The sequence below is a fragment of the Bombus huntii genome, chromosome 7 (assembly GCF_024542735.1).
Source record: "Bombus huntii isolate Logan2020A chromosome 7, iyBomHunt1.1, whole genome shotgun sequence".
Lineage (NCBI taxonomy): Eukaryota > Metazoa > Arthropoda > Insecta > Hymenoptera > Apidae > Bombus > Bombus huntii.
Window position 1 is genome coordinate 17,434,663 of NC_066244.1, and position 19,638 is coordinate 17,454,300.

Consider the following 19,638-nt stretch of genomic DNA (forward strand, 5'->3'; position numbering starts at 1 on the left):
AACGTATTACGTTATATGGTATGACGTTATAATGTATTACGTTATATGGTATAACGTGATATGGTATAACGTTATAACGTATTACGTTATATGGTATAACGTCATGACGTATTACGTTATATGGTATAACGTTAGAACGTATTACGTAATATGGTATAACGTTATAACGTATTACGTTATATGATATAACGTTATTACGTATTACGTTATATGGTATAACGTTATAACGTATTACGTTATATGGTATAACGTTATAACGTATTACGTTATATGCTATAACGTTATGACGTATTACGTTATATGGTATAACGTCATATGGTATAAAGTTATAACGTATTACGTTATATGGTATACCGTAATATGGTATAACGTTATGACGTATTACGTTATATGATATAACGTTATAACGTATTACGTTATATGGTATAACGTTATAACGTATTACGTTATATGGTATAACGTTATAACGTATCACGTTATATGCGATAACGTTATAACGTATCACGTTATATGCTATAACGTTATAACGTATTACGTTATATGGTATAACGATATAACGTATTACGTTATATGGTATAACGTTATAACGTATTACGTTATATGGTATAACGTTATAACGTATTACGTTATATGGTGTAACGTCATATAGTATAAAGTTATAACGTATTACGTTATATGGTATATCGCTATAACGTATTACGGTATATGGTATAACGTTATAACGTATTACGTTATATGGTATAACGTTATAACGTATTACTTTATATGGTATAACGTTATGACGTATTACGTTATATGGTATAACGTTAGAACGTATTACGTTATATGATATAACGTTATAACGTATTACGTTATATGGTATAACGTTATTACGTATTACGTTATATGGTATAACGTTATAACGTATTACGTTATATGGTATAACGTTATAACGTATTACGTTATATGCTATAACGTTATGACGTATTACGTTATATGGTATAACGTCATATGGTATAAAGTTATAACGTATTACGTTATATGGTATACCGTAATATGGTATAACGTTATGACGTATTACGTTATATGATATAACGTTATAACGTATTACGTTATATGGTATAACGTTATAACGTATTACGTTATATGGTATAACGTTATAACGTATCACGTTATATGCTATAACGTTATAACGTATCACGTTATATGGTATAACGTTATAACGTATTACGTTATATGGTATAACGTTATAACGTATTACGTTATATGGTATAACGTTATAACGTATTACGTTATATGGTATAACGTTATAACGTATTACGTTATATGGTATAACGTTATAACGTGTTACGTTATATGGTGTAACGTCATATGATATAACGTTATAACGTATTACGTTATATGGTATAACGTTATAACGTATTACGTTATATGGTATAACGTTATAACGTATTACGTTATATGGTATAACGTCATATGATATAACGTTATAACGTATTACGTTATATTGTATATCGTTATAACGTATTACGTTATATGGTATAACGTCATATGGTATATAGTTATAACGTATTACGTTATATGGTATAACGTCATATGGTATATAGTTATAACGTATTACGTTATATGGTATAACGTTATAACGTATTACGTTATATGGTGTAACGTCATATGATATAACGTTACAACGTATTACGTTATATGGTATAACGTCATAACGTATTACGTTATATGGTATAACGTTATAACGTATTACGTTATATGGTATAACGTCATATGATATAACGTTATAACGTATTACGTTATATTGTATATCGTTATAACGTATTACGTTATATGGTATAACGTCATATGGTATATAGTTATAACGTATTACGTTATATGGTATAACGTTATAACGTATTACGTTATATGGTATAACGTTATAACGTATTACGTTATATGGTATAACGTTATAACGTATTACGTTATATGGTATAACGTTATAACGTATTACGTTATATGGTATAACGTTATAACGTATTACGTTATATGATATAACGTTATAACGTATTACGTTATATGGTATAACGTTATAACGTATTACGTTATATGCTATAACGCTATAACGTATTACGTTATATGCTATAACGTTATAACGTATTACGTTATATGGTATAACGTTATAACGTATTACGTTATATGGTATAACGTTATAACGTATTACGTTATATGGTATAACGTTATAACGTATTACGTTATATGGTATAACGTCATATGATATAACGTTATAACGTATTACGTTATATTGTATATCGTTATAACGTATTACGTTATATGGTATAACGTCATATGGTATATAGTTATAACGTATTACGTTATATGGTATAACGTCATATGGTATATAGTTATAACGTATTACGTTATATAGTATAACGTTATAACGTATTACGTTATATGGTATAACGTTATAACGTATTACGTTATATGGTATAACGTTATAACGTATTACGTTATATGGTGTAACGTCATATGGTATAAAGTTATAACGTATTACGTTATATGGTGTAACGTTATAACGTATTACGTTATATGGTATAACGTTATAACTTATTACCTTATATTTTATAACGTCATATGGTATAAAGTTATAACGTATTACGTTATATGGTATAACGTGATATGGTATAACGTTATAACTTATAACGATATATGGTATAACGTCATATGGTATAAAGTTATAACGTATTACGTTATATGGTATACCGTAATATGGTATAACGTTATAACGTATTACGTTATATGATATAACGTTATAACGTATTACGTTATATGGTATAACGTTATAACGTATTACGTCATATGGTATAACGTTATAACGTATTACGTTATATGCTATAACGTTATAACGTATTACGTTATATGCTATAACGTTATAACGTATTACGTTATATGGTATAACGATATAACGTGTTACGTTATATGGTATAACGTTATAACGTATTACGTTATATGGTATAACGTTATAACGTATTACGTTATATGGTATAACGTTATAACGTATTACGTTATATAGTGTAACGTCATATAGTATAAAGTTATAACGTATTACGTTATATGGTATATCGCTATAACGTATTACGGTATATTGTATAACGTTATAACGTATTACGTTATATGGTATAACGTTATGACGTATTACGTTATATGGTATAACGTTAGAACGTATTACGTTATATGGGATAACGCTATAACGTATTACGTTATATGGTATAACGTCATATGGTATAAAGTTATAACGTATTACGTTATATGGTATACCGTAATATGGTATAACGTTATAACGTATTACGTTATATGATATAACGTTATAACGTATTACGTTATATGGTATAACGTTATAACGTATTACGTTATATGGTATAACGTTATAACGTATTACGTTATATGCTATAACGTTATAACGTATTACGTTATATGGTATAACGTCATATGGTATAAAGTTATAACGTATTACGTTATATGGTATACCGTAATATGGTATAACGTTATAACGTATTACGTTATATGGTATAACGTTATAACGTATTACGTTATATGCTATAACGTTATAACGTATTACGTTATATGGTATAATGTTATAACGTATTACGTTATATGGTATAACGTTATAACGTATTACGTTATATGGTATAACGTTATAACGTATTACGTTATATGGTATAACGTTATAACGTATTACGTTATATGGTATAACGTTATAACGTATTACGTTATATGATATAACGTTATAACGTATTACGTTATATGGTATAACGTTATTACGTATTACGTTATATGGTATAACGTTATAACGTATTACGTTATATGGTATAACGTTATAACGTATTACGTTATATGCTATAACGTTATGACGTATTACGTTATATGGTATAACGTCATATGGTATAAAGTTATAACGTATTACGTTATATGGTATACCGTAATATGGTATAACGTTATGACGTATTACGTTATATGATATAACGTTATAACGTATTACGTTATATGGTATAACGTTATAACGTATCACGTTATATGCTATAACGTTATAACGTATTACGTTATATGGTATAACGTTATAACGTATTACGTTATATGGTATAACGTTATAACGTATTACGTTATATGGTATAACGTTATAACGTATTACGTTATATGGTATAACGTTATAACGTATTACGTTATATGGTATAACGTTATAACGTGTTACGTTATATGGTGTAACGTCATATGATATAACGTTATAACGTATTACGTTATATGGTATAACGTTATAACGTATTACGTTATATGGTATAACGTTATAACGTATTACGTTATATGGTATAACGTTATAACGTATTACGTTATATGGTATAACGTTATAACGTATTACGTTATATGGTATAACGTTATAACGTATTACGTTATATGGTATAACGTTATAACGTATTACGTTATATGGTATAACGTAATAACGTATTACGTTATATGGTATAACGTTATAACGTATTACGTTATATGGTGTAACGTCATATGGTATAAAGTTATAACGTATTACGTTATATGGTATAACGTTATAACGTATTACGTTATATGGTATAACGTTATAACGTATTACGTTATATGCTATAACGTTATAACGTATTACGTTATATGGTATAACGTCATATGGTATAAAGTTATAACGTATTACGTTATATGGTATACCGTAATATGGTATAACGTTATAACGTATTACGTTATATGGTATAACGTTATAACGTATTACGTTATATGCTATAACGCTATAACGTATTACGTTATATGCTATAACGTTATAACGTATTACGTTATATGGTATAACGTTATAACGTATTACGTTATATGGTATAACGTTATAACGTATTACGTTATATGGTATAACGTTATAACGTATTACGTTATATGGTATAACGTCATATGATATAACGTTATAACGTATTACGTTATATTGTATATCGTTACAACGTATTACGTTACATGGTATAACGTCATATGGTATATAGTTATAACGTATTACGTTATATGGTATAACGTCATATGGTATATAGTTATAACGTATTACGTTATATGGTATAACGTTATAACGTATTACGTTATATGGTATAACGTTATAACGTATTACGTTATATGGTATAACGTTATAACGTATTACGTTATATGGTGTAACGTCATATGGTATAAAGTTATAACGTATTACGTTATATGGTGTAACGTTATAACGTATTACGTTATATGGTATAACGTTATAACTTATTACCTTATATGGTATAACGTCATATGGTATAAAGTTATAACGTATTACGTTATATGGTATAACGTGATATGGTATAACGTTATAACTTATAACGATATATGGTATAACGTCATATGGTATAAAGTTATAACGTATTACGTTATATGGTATACCGTAATATGGTATAACGTTATAACGTATTACGTTATATGATATAACGTTATAACGTATTACGTTATATGGTATAACGTTATAACGTATTACGTCATATGGTATAACGTTATAACGTATTACGTTATATGCTATAACGTTATAACGTATTACGTTATATGCTATAACGTTATAACGTATTACGTTATATGGTATAACGATATAACGTGTTACGTTATATGGTATAACGTTATAACGTATTACGTTATATGGTATAACGTTATAACGTATTACGTTATATGGTATAACGTTATAACGTATTACGTTATATGGTGTAACGTCATATAGTATAAAGTTATAACGTATTACGTTATATGGTATATCGCTATAACGTATTACGGTATATGGTATAACGTTATAACGTATTACGTTATATGGTATAACGTTATGACGTATTACGTTATATGGTATAACGTTAGAACGTATTACGTTATATGGGATAACGTTATAACGTATTACGTTATATGGTATAACGTTATAACGTATTACGTTATATGGTGTAACGTCATATGATATAACGTTATAACGTATTACGTTATATGGTATAACGTTATAACGTATTACGTTATATGGTATAACGTTATAACGTATTACGTTATATGGTATAACGTCATATGATATAACGTTATAACGTATTACGTTATATTGTATATCGTTATAACGTATTACGTTATATGGTATAACGTCATATGGTATATAGTTATAACGTATTACGTTATATGGTATAACGTTATAACGTATTACGTTATATGGTATAACGTTATAACGTATTACGTTATATGGTATAACGTTATAACGTATTACGTTATATGGTATAACGTTATAACGTATTACGTTATATGGTATAACGTTATAACGTATTACGTTATATGGTATAACGTTATAACGTATTACGTTATATCGTATAACGTTATAACGTATTACGTTATATGGTGTAACGTCGTATGGTATAACGTTATAACGTATTACGTTATATGGTATAACGTTATAACGTATTACGTTATATGGTGTAACGTCATATGATATAACGTTATAACGTATTACGTTATATTGTATATCGTTATAACGTATTACGTTATATGGTATAACGTCATATGGTATATAGTTATAACGTATTACGTTATATGGTATAACGTTATAACGTATTACGTTATATGGTAAAACGTTATAACGTATTACGTTATATGGTATAACGTTATAACGTATTACGTTATATCGTATAACGTTATAACGTATTACGTTATATGGTGTAACGTCATATGGTATAAAGTTATAACGTATTACGTTATATGGTGTAACGTTATAACGTATTACGTTATATGGTATAACGTTATAACTTATTACCTTATATGGTATAACGTCATATGGTATAAAGTTATAACGTATTACGTTATATGGTATAACGTGATATGGTATAACGTTATAACGTATAACGATATATGGTATAACGTCATATGGTATAACGTAATAACGTATTACGTTATATGGTATAACGTTATATGGTATAACGTTATATGGTATAACGTTATAAGGTATTACGACATATGGTATAACGTCATATGGTATAACGTTATAACGTATTACGTTATATGGTATAACGATATAACGTATTACGTTATATGGTATAAAGTTATAACGTATTACGTTATATGGTATGACGTTATAATGTATTACGTTATATGGTATAACGTGATATGGTATAACGTTATAACGTATTACGTTATATGGTATAACGTCATGACGTATTACGTTATATGGTATAACGTTAGAACGTATTACGTAATATGGTATAACGTTATAACGTATTACGTTATATGATATAACGTTATTACGTATTACGTTATATGGTATAACGTTATAACGTATTACGTTATATGGTATAACGTTATAACGTATTACGTTATATGCTATAACGTTATGACGTATTACGTTATATGGTATAACGTCATATGCTATAAAGTTATAACGTATTACGTTATATGGTATACCGTAATATGGTATAACGTTATGACGTATTACGTTATATGATATAACGTTATAACGTATTACGTTATATGGTATAACGTTATAACGTATTACGTTATATGGTATAACGTTATAACGTATCACGTTATATGCTATAACGTTATAACGTATCACGTTATATGCTATAACGTTATAACGTATTACGTTATATGGTATAACGATATAACGTATTACGTTATATGGTATAACGTTATAACGTATTACGTTATATGGTATAACGTTATAACGTATTACGTTATATGGTGTAACGTCATATAGTATAAAGTTATAACGTATTACGTTATATGGTATATCGCTATAACGTATTACGGTATATGGTATAACGTTATAACGTATTACGTTATATGGTATAACGTTATAACGTATTACTTTATATGGTATAACGTTATGACGTATTACGTTATATGGTATAACGTTAGAACGTATTACGTTATATGATATAACGTTATAACGTATTACGTTATATGGTATAACGTTATAGCGTATTACGTTATATGGTATAACGTTATAACGTATTACGTTATATGCTATAACGTTATAACATATTACGTTATATGCTATAACGTTATAACGTATTACGTTATATGGTATAACGTTATATGGTATAACGTTATAAGGTATTACGACATATGTTATAACGTCATATGGTATAACGTTATAACGTATTACGTTATATGGTATAACGATATAACGTATTACGTTATATGGTATAACGTCATATGGTATAAAGTTATAACGAATTACGTTATATGGTATGACGTTATAATGTATTACGTTATATGGTATAACGTGATATGCTATAACGTTATAACGTATCACGTTATATGCTATAACGTTATAACGTATTACGTTATATGGTATAACGTTATAACGTATTACGTTATATGGTATAACGTTATAACGTATTACGTTATATGGTGTAACGTTATAACGTATTACGTTATATGCTATAACGTTATGACGTATTACGTTATATGGTATAACGTCATATGGTATAAAGTTATAACGTATTACGTTATATGGTATAACGATATAACGTATTACGTTATATGGTATAACGTTATAACGTATTACGTTATATGGTATAACGTTATAACGTATTACGTTATATGGTGTAACGTCATATAGTATAAAGTTATAACGTATTACGTTATATGGTGTAACGTTATAACGTATTACGTTATATGGTATAACGTGATATGGTATAACGTTATAACGTATAACGATATATGGTATAACGTCATATGGTATAACGTAATAACGTATTACGTTATATGGTATAACGTTATATGGTATAACGTTATAAGGTATTACGACATATGGTATAACGTCATATGGTATAACGTTATAACGTATTACGTTATATGGTATAACGATATAACGTATTACGTTATATGGTATAACGTCATATGGTATAAAGTTATAACGTATTACGTTATATGGTATGACGTTATAATGTATTACGTTATATGGTATAACGTGATATGGTATAACGTTATAACGTATTACGTTATATGGTATACCGTAATATGGTATAACGTTATAACGTATTACGTTATATGGTATAACGTTATAACGTATTACGTTATATGGTATAACGTTATAACGTATTACGTTATATGGTATAACGTTATAACGTATTACGTTATATGGTATAACGTTATAACGTATTACGTTATATGGTGTAACGTCATATGGTATAAAGTTATAACGTATTACGTTATATGGTGTAACGTTATAACGTATAACGTGATATGGTATAACGTTATAACATATAACGTTATAAGGTATTACGACATATGGTATAACGTCATATGGTATAACGTTATAACGTATTACGTTATATGGTATAACGATATAACGTATTACGTTATATGGTATAACGTCATATGGTATAAAGTTATAACGTATTACGTTATATGGTATGACGTTATAATGTATTACGTTATATGGTATAACGTGATATGGTATAACGTTATAACGTATTACGTTATATGGTATACCGTAATATGGTATAATGTTATAACGTATTACGTTATATGGTATAACGTTATAACGTATTACGTTATATGGTATAACGTTATAGCGTATTACGTTATATGGTATAACGTTATAACGTATTACGTTATATGGTATAACGTTATAACGTATTACGTTATATGGTGTAACGTCATATGGTATAAAGTTATAACGTATTACGTTATATGGTGTAACGTTATAACGTATAACGTGATATGGTATAACGTTATAACATATAACGATATATGGTATAACGTCATATGGTATAACGTAATAACGTATTACGTTATATGGTATAACGTTATATGGTATAACGTTATAAGGTATTACGACATATGGTATAACGTCATATGGTATAAAGTTATAACGTATTACGTTATATGGTATACCGTAATATGGTATAACGTTATGACGTATTACGTTATATGATATAACGTTATAACGTATTACGTTATATGGTATAACGTTATAACGTATTACGTTATATGGTATAACGTTATAACGTATCTCGTTATATGCTATAACGTTATAACGTATCACGTTATATGCTATAACGTTATAACGTATTACGTTATATGGTATAACGATATAACGTATTACGTTATATGGTATAACGTTATAACGTATTACGTTATATGGTGTAACGTCATATAGTATAAAGTTATAACGTATTACGTTATATGGTATATCGCTATAACGTATTACGGTATATGGTATAACGTTATAACGTATTACGTTATATGGTATAACGTTATAACGTATTACTTTATATGGTATAACGCTATGACGTATTACGTTATATGGTATAACGTTAGAACGTATTACGTTATATGATATAACGTTATAACGTATTACGTTATATGGTATAACGTTATAGCGTATTACGTTATATGGTATAACGTTATAACGTATTACGTTATATGCTATAACGTCATATGATATAACGTTATAACGTATTACGTTATATTGTATATCGTTATAACGTATTACGTTATATGGTATAACGTCATAAGGTATATAGTTATAACGTATTACGTTATATGGTATAACGTTATAACGTATCACGTTATATGTTATAACGATATAACGTATTACGTTATATGGTGTAACGTTATAACGTATTACGTTATATGGTATAACGTTATAACGTATCACGCTATATGCTATAACGTTATAACGTATTACGTTATATGGTGTAACGTCATATGATATAACGTTATAACGTATTACGTTATATGGTATAACGTTATAACGTATTACGTTATATGGTATAACGTTATAACGTATTACGTTATATGGTGTAACGTCATATGATATAACGTTATAACGTATTACGTTATATGGTATAACGTTATAACGTATTACGTTATATGGTATAACGTTATAACGTATTACGTTATATGGTATAACGTCATATGATATAACGTTATAACGTATTACGTTATATTGTATATCGTTATAACGTATTACGTTATATGGTATAACGTCATATGGTATATAGTTATAACGTATTACGTTATATGGTATAACGTCATATGGTATATAGTTATAACGTATTACGTTATATGGTATAACGTTATAACGTATTACGTTATATGGTGTAACGTCATATGATATAACGTTACAACGTATTACGTTATATGGTATAACGTTATAACGTATTACGTTATATGGTATAACGTTATAACGTATTACGTTATATGGTATAACGTTATAACGTATTACGTTATATGGTATAACGTTATAACGTATTACGTTATATGGTATAACGTTATAACGTATTACGTTATATGGTATAACGTTATAACGTATTACGTTATATGGTATAACGTGATATATTATAACGTTATAACTTATAACGATATATGGTATAACGTCATATGGTATAAAGTTATAAAGTGTTACGTTATATGGTATACCGTAATATGGTATAACGTTATAACGTATTACGTTATATGATATAACGTTATAACGTATTACGTTATGTGGTATAACGTTATAACGTATTACGTCATATGGTATAACGTTATAACGTATTACGTTATATGGTATAACGTTATAACGTATTACGTTATATGGTATAACGTTATAACGTATTACGTTATATGCTATAACGTTATAACGTATTACGTTATATGGTATAACGTCATATGGTATAAAGTTATAACGTATTACGTTATATGGTATACCGTAATATGGTATAACGTTATAACGTATTACGTTATATGGTATAACGTTATAACGTATTACGTTATATGCTATAACGTTATAACGTATTACGTTATATGGTATAACGTTATAACGTATTACGTTATATGGTATAACGTTATAACGTATTACGTTATATGGTATACCGTAATATGGTATAACGTTATAACGTATTACGTTATATGATATAACGTTATAACGTATTACGTTATATGGTATAACGTTATAACGTATTACGTTATATGGTATAACGTTATAACGTATTACGTTATATGCTATAACGTTATAACGTATTACGTTATATGGTATAACGTCATATGGTATAAAGTTATAACGTATTACGTTATATGGTATACCGTAATATGGTATAACGTTATAACGTATTACGTTATATGGTATAACGTTATAACGTATTACGTTATATGCTATAACGTTATAACGTATTACGTTATATGGTATAACGTTATAACGTATTACGTTATATGGTATAACGTTATAACGTATTACGTTATATGGTATAACGTTATAACGTATTACGTTATATGGTATAACGTTATAACGTATTACGTTATATGGTATAACGTTATAACGTATTACGTTATATGGTGTAACGTCATATGATATAACGTTATAACGTATTACGTTATATGGTATAACGTTATAACGTATTACGTTATATGGTATAACGTTATAACGTATTACGTTATATGGTATAACGTCATATGATATAACGTTATAACGTATTACGTTATATTGTATATCGTTATAACGTATTACGTTATATGGTATAACGTCATATGGTATATAGTTATAACGTATTACGTTATATGGTATAACGTTATAACGTATTACGTTATATGGTATAACGTTATAACGTATTACGTTATATGGTATAACGTTATAACGTATTACGTTATATGGTATAACGTTATAACGTATTACGTTATATCGTATAACGTTATAACGTATTACGTTATATGGTGTAACGTCGTATGGTATAAAGTTATAACGTATTACGTTATATGGTGTAACGTTATAACGTATTACGTTATATGGTATAACGTTATAACTTATTACCTTATATGGTATAACGTCATATGGTATAAAGTTATAACGTATTACGTTATATGGTATAACGTTATAACGTATCACGTTATATGCTATAACGTTATAACGTATTACGTTATATGGTATAACGATATAACGTATTACGTTATATGGTATAACGTTATAACGTATTACGTTATATGGTATAACGTTATAACGTATTACGTTATATGGTGTAACGTCATATAGTATAAAGTTATAACGTATTACGTTATATGGTATAACGTTATAACGTATTACGTTATATGGTATAACGTTATAACGTATCACGTTATATGCTATAACGTTATAACGTATTACGTTATATGGTATAACGATATAACGTATTACGTTATATGGTATAACGTTATAACGTATTACGTTATATGGTATAACGTTATAACGTATTACGTTATATGGTGTAACGTCATATAGTATAAAGTTATAACGTATTACGTTATATGGTATATCGCTATAACGTATTACGGTATATGGTATAACGTTATAACGTATTACGTTATATGGTATAACGTTATAACGTATTACTTTATATGGTATAACGTTATGACGTATTACGTTATATGGTATAACGTTAGAACGTATTACGTTATATGATATAACGTTATAACGTATTACGTTATATGGTATAACGTTGTAGCGTATTACGTTATATGCTATAACGTTATAACGTATTACGTTATATGCTATAACGTTATAACGTATTACGTTATATGGTATAACGATATAACGTGTTACGTTATATGGTGTAACGTCATATGGTATAAAGTTATAACGTATTACGTTATATGGTGTAACGTTATAACGTATAACGTGATATGGTATAACGTTATAACGTATAACGATATATGGTATAACGTCATATGGTATAACGTAATAACGTATTACGTTATATGGTATAACGTTATATGGTATAACGTTATAAGGTATTACGACATATGGTATAACGTCATATGGTATAACGTTATAACGTATTACGTTATATGGTATAACGATATAACGTATTACGTTATATGGTATAACGTTATAACGTATTACGTTATATCGTATAACGTTATAACGTATTACGTTATATGGTGTAACGTCGTATGGTATAAAGTTATAACGTATTACGTTATATGGTGTAACGTTATAACGTATTACGTTATATGGTATAACGTTATAACTTATTACCTTATATGGTATAACGTCATATGGTATAAAGTTATAACGTATTACGTTATATGGTATAACGTTATAACGTATCACGTTATATGCTATAACGTTATAACGTATTACGTTATATGGTATAACGATATAACGTATTACGTTATATGGTATAACGTTATAACGTATTACGTTATATGGTATAACGTTATAACGTATTACGTTATATGGTGTAACGTCATATAGTATAAAGTTATAACGTATTACGTTATATGGTATAACGTTATAACGTATTACGTTATATGGTATAACGTTATAACGTATCACGTTATATGCTATAACGTTATAACGTATTACGTTATATGGTATAACGATATAACGTATTACGTTATATGGTATAACGTTATAACGTATTACGTTATATGGTATAACGTTATAACGTATTACGTTATATGGTGTAACGTCATATAGTATAAAGTTATAACGTATTACGTTATATGGTATATCGCTATAACGTATTACGGTATATGGTATAACGTTATAACGTATTACGTTATATGGTATAACGTTATAACGTATTACTTTATATGGTATAACGTTATGACGTATTACGTTATATGGTATAACGTTAGAACGTATTACGTTATATGATATAACGTTATAACGTATTACGTTATATGGTATAACGTTGTAGCGTATTACGTTATATGCTATAACGTTATAACGTATTACGTTATATGCTATAACGTTATAACGTATTACGTTATATGGTATAACGATATAACGTGTTACGTGTAACGTCATATGGTATAAAGTTATAACGTATTACGTTATATGGTGTAACGTTATAACGTATTACGTTATATGGTATAACGATATAACGTATTACGTTATATGGTATAACGTCATATGGTATAAAGTTATAACGAATTACGTTATATGGTATAAAGTTATAACGAATTACGTTATATGGTATGACGTTATAATGTATTACGTTATATGGTATAACGTGATATGGTATAACGTTATAACGTATTACATTATATGGTATAACGTTATGACGTATTACGTTATATGGTATAACGTTAGAACGTATTACGTAATATGGTATAACGTTATAACGTATTACGTTATATGATATAACGTTATTACGTATTACGTTATATGGTATAACGTTATAACGTATTACGTTATATGGTATAACGTTATAACGTATTACGTTATATGCTATAACGTTATAACGTATTACGTTATATGATATAACGTTATAACGTATTACGTTATATGGTATAACGTTATAACGTATTACGTTATATGGTATAACGTTATAACGTATCACGTTATATGCTATAACGTTATAACGTATCATGTTATATGCTATAACGTTATAACGTATTACGTTATATGGTATAACGTTATAACGTATTACGTTATATGCTGTAACGTCATATAGTATAAAGTTATAACGTATTACGTTATATGGTATATCGCTATAACGTATTACGGTATACGGTATAACGTTATAACGTATTACGTTATATGGTATAACGTTATAACGTATTACTTTATATGGTATAACGTTATGAGGTATTACGTTATATGGTATAACGTTAGAACGTATTACGTTGTATGATATAACGTTATAACGTATTACGTTATATGGTATAACGTTATAGCGTATTACGTTATATGGTATAACGTTATAACGTATTACGTTATATGGTATGACGTTATAACGTATTACGTTATATGGTATATCGTCATATGGTATAACGTTATAACGTATTACGTTATACGGTATGACGTTATAATGTATTACGTTATATGGTATAACGTGATATGGTATAACGTCATATGGTATAAAGTTATAACGTATTACGTTATATGGTATACCGTAATATGGTATAACGTTATAACGTATTACGTTATATGATATAACGTTATAACGTATTACGTTATATGGTATAACGTTATAACGTATTACGTTATATGGTATAACGTTATAACGTATCACGTTATATGCTATAACGTTATAACGTATCACGTTATATGCTATAACGTTATAACGTATTACGTTATATGGTATAACGTTATAACGTATTACGTTATATGGTGTAACGTCATATAGTATAAAGTTATAACGTATTACGTTATATGGTATATCGCTATAACGTATTACGGTATACGGTATAACGTTATAACGTATTACGTTATATGGTATAACGTTATAACGTATTACGTTATATGGTATAACGTTATAACGTATCACGTTATATGCTATAACGTTATAACGTATCACGTTATATGCTATAACGTTATAACGTATTACGTTATATGGTATAACGTTATAACGTATTACGTTATATGGTGTAACGTCATATAGTATAAAGTTATAACGTATTACGTTATATGGTATATCGCTATAACGTATTACGGTATACGGTATAACGTTATAACGTATTACGTTATATGGTATAACGTTATAACGTATTACTTTATATGGTATAACGTTATGAGGTATTACGTTATATGGTATGACGTTATAACGTATTACGTTATATGGTATAACGTCATATGGTATAAAGTTATAACGTATTACGTTATATGGTATACCGTAATATGGTATAACGTTATAACGTATTACGTTATATGATATAACGTTATAACGTATTACGTTATATGGTATAACGTTATAACGTATTACGTTATATGGTATAACGTTATAACGTATCACGTTATATGCTATAACGTTATAACGTATCACGTTATATGCTATAACGTTATAACGTATTACGTTATATGGTATAACGTTATAACGTATTACGTTATATGGTGTAACGTCATATAGTATAAAGTTATAACGTATTACGTTATATGGTATATCGCTATAACGTATTACGGTATACGGTATAACGTTATAACGTATTACGTTATATGGTATAACGTTATAACGTATTACTTTATATGGTATAACGTTATGAGGTATTACGTTATATGGTATGACGTTATAACGTATTACGTTATATGGTATATCGTCATATGGTATAACGTTATAACGTATTACGTTATATGGTATAACGTCATATGGTATAAAGTTATAACGTATTACGTTATATGGTATACCGTAATATTTTATAACGTTATAACGTATTACGTTATATGGTATAACGTTATAACCTATTACGTTATATGGTATAACGTTATAACGTATTACGTTATATGGTATACCGTAATATGGTATAACGTTATAACGTATTACGTTATATGGTATACCGTAATATGGTATAACGTTATAACGTATTACGTTATATGGTATAACGTTATAACGTATTACGCTATATGGTATAACGTTATAACGCATTACGTTTTATGGTATAACGTCATATGATATAAAGTTATAACGTATTAAGTTATATGGTATAACGTTATAACGTATTACGTTATATGGTGTAACGTCATATGGTATAAAGTTATAACGTATTACGTTATATGGTGTAACGTTATAACGTATTACGTTATATGGTATAACGTTATAACGTATCACGTTATATGGTATAACGTCATATGATATAACGTTATAACGTAATACGTTATATGGTATACCGTAATATGGTATAACGTTATAACGTATTACGTTATATGGTATAACGTTATGACGTATTACGTTATATGGTATAACGTTAGAACGTATTACGTTATATGGGATAACGTTATAACGTACTACGTTATATGGTATAACGTCAAATGGTATAAAGTTATAACGTATTACGTTATATGGTATACCGTAATATTTTATAACGTTATAACGTATTACGTTATATGATATAACGTTATAACGTATTACGTTATATGGTATAACGTTATAACGTATTACGATATATGGTATAACGTTATAACGTATTACGTTATATGCTATAACGTTAGAACGTATTACGTTATATGGTATAACGTTATAACGTATCACGTTATATGCTATAACGTTATAACGTATCACGTTATATGCTATAACGTTATAACGTATTACGTTATATGGTATAACGTTATAACGTATTACGTTATATGGTGTAACGTCATATAGTATAAAGTTATAACGTATTACGTTATATGATATAACGTTATTACGTATTACGTTATATGGTATAACGTTATAACGTATTACGTTATATGGTATAACGTTATGACGTATTACGTTATATGGTATAACGTTAGAACGTATTACGTAATATGGTATAACGTTATAACGTATTACGTTATATGATATAACGTTATTACGTATTACGTTATATGGTATAACGTTATAACGTATTACGTTATATGGTATAACGTTATAACGTATTACGTTATATGCTATAACGTTATGACGTATTACGTTATATGGTATAACGTCATATGGTATAAAGTTATAACGTATTACGTTATATGGTATACCGTAATATGGTATAACGTTATAACGTATTACGTTATATGATATAACGTTATAACGTATTACGTTATATGGTATAACGTTGTAGCGTATTACGTTATATGCTATAACGTTATAACGTATTACGTTATATGCTATAACGTTATAACGTATTACGTTATATGGTATAACGATATAACGTGTTACGTGTAACGTCATATGGTATAAAGTTATAACGTATTACGTTATATGGTGTAACGTTATAACGTATTACGTTATATGGTATAACGATATAACGTATTACGTTATATGGTATAACGTCATATGGTATAAAGTTATAACGAATTACGTTATATGGTATAAAGTTATAACGAATTACGTTATATGGTATGACGTTATAATGTATTACGTTATATGGTATAACGTGATATGGTATAACGTTATAACGTATTACATTATATGGTATAACGTTATGACGTATTACGTTATATGGTATAACGTTAGAACGTATTACGTAATATGGTATAACGTTATAACGTATTACGTTATATGATATAACGTTATTACGTATTACGTTATATGGTATAACGTTATAACGTATTACGTTATATGGTATAACGTTATAACGTATTACGTTATATGCTATAACGTTATAACGTATTACGTTATATGATATAACGTTATAACGTATTACGTTATATGGTATAACGTTATAACGTATTACGTTATATGGTATAACGTTATAACGTATCACGTTATATGCTATAACGTTATAACGTATCATGTTATATGCTATAACGTTATAACGTATTACGTTATATGGTATAACGTTATAACGTATTACGTTATATGCTGTAACGTCATATAGTATAAAGTTATAACGTATTACGTTATATGGTATATCGCTATAACGTATTACGGTATACGGTATAACGTTATAACGTATTACGTTATATGGTATAACGTTATAACGTATTACTTTATATGGTATAACGTTATGAGGTATTACGTTATATGGTATAACGTTAGAACGTATTACGTTGTATGATATAACGTTATAACGTATTACGTTATATGGTATAACGTTATAGCGTATTACGTTATATGGTATAACGTTATAACGTATTACGTTATATGGTATGACGTTATAACGTATTACGTTATATGGTATATCGTCATATGGTATAACGTTATAACGTATTACGTTATACGGTATGACGTTATAATGTATTACGTTATATGGTATAACGTGATATGGTATAACGTCATATGGTATAAAGTTATAACG